Source organism: Palaemon carinicauda, chromosome 15 (assembly GCF_036898095.1).
Source record: "Palaemon carinicauda isolate YSFRI2023 chromosome 15, ASM3689809v2, whole genome shotgun sequence".
Taxonomy (NCBI): Eukaryota; Metazoa; Arthropoda; class Malacostraca; order Decapoda; family Palaemonidae; genus Palaemon; species Palaemon carinicauda.
The window spans coordinates 308,217-313,216 of record NC_090739.1 but is presented as its reverse complement, the minus strand read 5'-3'; positions in this window follow the sequence as shown (position 1 = coordinate 313,216).

Genomic DNA, 5,000 nt, shown 5'->3' with positions numbered 1-5,000 from the left:
TATCTAAATTGAGCATGACCTGAACTCCAGTTCGAGAGATCGCCAGGCAAGGATGATTCCTATAGGCTACCACAAAGATGTATTTTGTCATTTGCAAGGATTCCAAACGTCTTTGAAATCAATTTAAGAAAACAGTAGTAACTATGGAATGACTACAAAACGGTCAGTTACCTCCGCCAACTAAGTTGGAAGGAGGTTGTGTTTTCGCCCCTGTTTGTGTGTGTTTGTTTGTGAACCGCTTCCTGTCCACAGTTTTAGTCGTAGAGTTATGAAAATTGCAGAGATTACCTGTTGTGTAAAATGCTGGAAATGATTAAATTTTGGAAGGTCAAGGTCAAAGATCAAGGTCACGGTCAAGCAAAATGTCCAATTCTCGTAATCGGCCATAAGTTTGGAAATCATTGTCACACAGACTTCACACTTGGTTCATATTTGAGTATTAAAATCCACGCCAATTAATACATGTTTAGGTCAAAGGTCAAGGTCAAGGTCGAGAAATAAGCTGCCGTGGTGGAGGTCTGTGGTCTATTTAAGTGCCCCTTTAGTTACAAATGTCATTGTTTTGTTATTTATTCCCAAACATACTTCAAGTTCTTTTGAGGAACATTGCTAGGAGCACCGGTAAATGCTTTCAAATTTGTTCCCATTTCATTTCACAGAATTGGGTTCCTTTCAGTGGCGTTTAATGTATTGCCTCGTAAAGTAGAATATTGCATTTTATGTTCGGCTTCATTTAAAAAATCGGCAGATTGTTCATTTGTAGAATATATCTCCCTTTTTTCCAGTGTTTTGTTTGCAAATTTATGACTTGATACAAATTCGGTTATAGGTTGCTTCCGATAATTTGCCACAATCGGATCTTTTAATTATAATGTTTAGTGTGTATTGTATAGTTCTATTATCATTATTATCATTATTATTATTATTATTATTATTATTATTATTATTATTATCATTATTATTATTATTATTATTATTATTATTAGCAATTTGCCACAATCGGATCTTTTAATTATAATGTTTAGTGTTTAATGTATAGTTCTATTATTATTGTTATTATTATTATTATTATTATTGTTATTATTATTATTATTATTATTATTATCATTATTATTAGCAGCTAAGCTACAGCTCTATTTGGAAAAGCAGGATGCTGTAAGTTCAAGAGCTCCTTGAAGGGAAAAGAGTCCTGTGAGGAAAGAAATAAGGAATTAAATAGATTACGAGAGAAGTAACATTAAAATAAATTTTTCATATATATAAACTATACAAAACTTTAAAAAAGAAATAGGAAGAGAAATAAGATTGAATACTGTGCCTAAATGTACCTTCAAGCAAGAGAACTCTACCCCAAGACAGAGGACGACCACTGTACAGAGGCTATGACATTACCCAAGTCTAGAGAACAATGGTTTGATACTGGCGTATGGAACAATTAAAAGTTGAGTCGTTATTATCAATAGAGATATAATGTTATATTAAACTAAGATATATAGAAGATAAAAATTTTACAAGCGTTCCATTGGATGCTGAGAAAGTTTGGAGTGTTTGAAAAGGCCAGCAAGATTTAAAATGCAAAAGTAAAAGGAAAGAAAACTTATCGCTTCTGAGGTCGTCCCGAGTTCTGAAGTTGTTTCACCTGTTGGGCATTATTAATCATTGCTATTTCGAGTATCAAGTTTCTTTTTGGGATTTATTCTGTCAATTTGGGTCAATGGACAGATGAAAATTTCAATTATTTCGTTTCAACAGCTTTCCGATTTACGGCAGTTTTTTTTTTTTTTTTTTTTTTTTTTTTTTTTTTTTTTTTTTTTTTCCGTTACGATAAATTTGCATTTCCCGAAACATTGTAAACTAGAGGGGTATTCAGTAGAGCGCAGACCTCCGCCGCGGCAGCTTAGTTCTTGACATTTTGCTTGACCTTGAACTTTGACCTTAACATGTAATGATTAGCGTGGATTTTCATACACTCAAATATGAACTAAGTTTGAAGTCTCTGTATCAACGATGTCCAAACTTATGTCTGATTACGTGAATTTGACATTTTGCTTGACCGTGACCTTAACCTTTGACCTTAACACTCAAAAATTTAATAATTTACAGCCTTCACATAAGAGTTAATCCCTAGAAGTTGTTCACAAACACACACAAACAGGGGCGAAAACATAACATCCTTCCTACTTCGTTGGCGGAGGTAAAATCATCAGGAAGGTGGCTATTATTATTTTAATTATTGATAGCTAAGCTACAACCCCAGTTGGTAAAACAGGATGCTATAAGCCCAAGGGCTCCAACTGGAAAAATAGGCCAGTGAGGAAAGGAAATAAGGAAATAAATAAACTACATGAGAAGTAAGGAATAATTAAAATAAGATATCTTGAGATTATTAACAATGGTAGAATTGAACTGTCATATACAAACTATGAAGAGAGACTTATGTCAGGCTGTTCAACATGAAAAATGTTCACTGCAAGTTTGAACATCTGAATAGGCAGAAGATAATTAATTCACTGATGGCTCTGCAATTGGATAAAGTCTGACACTGTAAGGCATATATATATATATATATATATATATATATATATATATATATATATATATATATATATATATATACATATATATATTATGTATATATATACATATATATTATGTATATATATATATATATATATATATATATATATATATTCATATAAGCCATATATTATTCACCTCCTAATATCTGGATTCTCTCTATCTGAGGATCAGAGACCCAAGGAAAAATCAACTCAAAGATAATAATAGCTTCTGGTCAGCCGGGGAATCGAACCCTGGCCCAAGAAACTTATGTTCTAGTGACATACCATTGGGTTCGATTCCCCGACCGACCAAAAGCTATTGTCTTTGATTTGATTACCCCTTGGGTCTCTGATCCCAAGGTAGAGAATGAATTCAGATATTGGGAGAAGTATAATATATGGCTTTTATGAATATGTAAAAACACGTCTAAATGTCAAAATTTATATACTCTCTCTCTCTCTCTCTCTCTCTCTCTCTCTCTCTCTCTCTCTCTCTCTCTCTCTCTCTCTCTCTCTATATATATATATATATATATATATATACATATGTATGTATATATATATATATACTGTATATATATATATATATATATATATATATATATATACTGTATATATATATATATATATATATATATATATGTAGAGAGAGAGAGAGAGAGAGAGAGAGAGAGAGAGAGAGAGAGAGAGAGATAGAGAGATAAGTATATATATATATATATATATATATATATATATATATATACACACATATATATATATATATATATATATATATATATATATATATATATATATATATATATATATATATATACATACATATATAGTTTAGACTAGTGAACGAAGATTTAGTAGTTTTGGAAGACCTTGTAACATTCATACAATTGGTTAATAAATTATCTCCCATTCTTTTTCATCAAACAGAAAACCCGAGAATTTTTCGAAACCGGAAAGTGATAAAAAAATCAATGTTCGAGATTAAATTCGGTTTAACCTTTCCCAATTGGTAAATGGAATCCAGGTGTGGTGTGGGGATTGGCCAGGTGTTTCCAATAGAAAGAAAAGAATTGAACCAGAAGAATTTACTATTAACCTTTCCGTTTTTCAATTGGAACTCTATTTTTGGCTGTTCTTGAAGAAGGAACTGTTTTTGGGGCAGAATAGATTTATGATGGTCGTGTTTTGGGGGAGCAATGCAGTATTACATTGTTTTTGGGTGTTCTTGAAGAAGAATTGTTTTATGATGCTCGTATTTTTGGATAGCAAAAAAAAAAAAAAATAGAAATAAAAAAGAAAAAAAAAAAACCTATTTTTGGATAGAAAAAAAAATTTCGGATGTATTGATGATCCTAGATCCTTGTAATTTTGATATTATTATTATTATTGTTATTGTTATTATTATTATTATTATTATTATTACTAGCCAAGCTACAACCCTAGTTGGAAAAGCACGATGCCATAAGCCCAAGGGCTCCAATATAGGAACCATTTTTCATGGAAGTTATAAGAAAATTAAAATGTTCCGCCTATTTATGTTTAAAAGCCGCTCATGAATGACAAAAGCAAAGGACAATGGTAATGCCCTAGCTAGCAGGACAATGCCCTAGAGACTGACCATATATACAAATGATCAGCGCCCAAGCTAAGACCAGGAAGGGCCAGGCATTGGCTGCTGATGACTCAGCAGGTGGACCTATAGGCTCTCTCAAACGCATCCATCCTTAGCTCACAAGGATGGTGAGGTTGTAAACACTACAAGAAACTATCGAGCTTGAGCGTGACTCGAACTCCAGTCCTGTGAACGCCAAGCAGGACGTTTTCAATAGGCCGTCACAACCCATTTTAGGGTTGTGTTTGATGATGTGGGTAACGTCTCTGACTGGTGAGCACCAGACTGGGGTTCAAGTCCCGCTCAGACTCGTTAGTTTCTTTGGTCGCTGCAACCTCACTATTCTTGTAAGCTAAGGATGGTGGTTTTGGGTGAGTCTGTAGGTCTATCTGCTGAGTCATCAGAAGCCATTGCCTGGCCCTCCTTGGTCCTAGCTTGTGTGGAGAGAGGGCTTGGGTGCTGATCATACGTATATTGTCAGTCTCTTGGGCATTGTCCTGTTTGATAGGGCAATGTCGCTGTCCCTTGCCTCTGCCATTCATGAGTGGTGTTTAAATCTTTAAAGGTAAGATTCAGAAATTATAAAGCTAAAAAATAACTAAAAGCGTAATTATCAGAGGAAAATTTAAACTCCCGTTGTGTATTTAGTAATGCAAAACACGAAAGTACTGCGCTTTCATAAAATATTAAAGAATGGAAGGAGCTTTGCCTAAAAGCCGTGAAAATATGCAAAGAGAGGATTATTTGATTCCAGGACTTCGATGCTGTTAAGCGAAGTAGGAACAGTTGAAATGTAAAAAAAATATATCTGTCATATGAATTGGGGA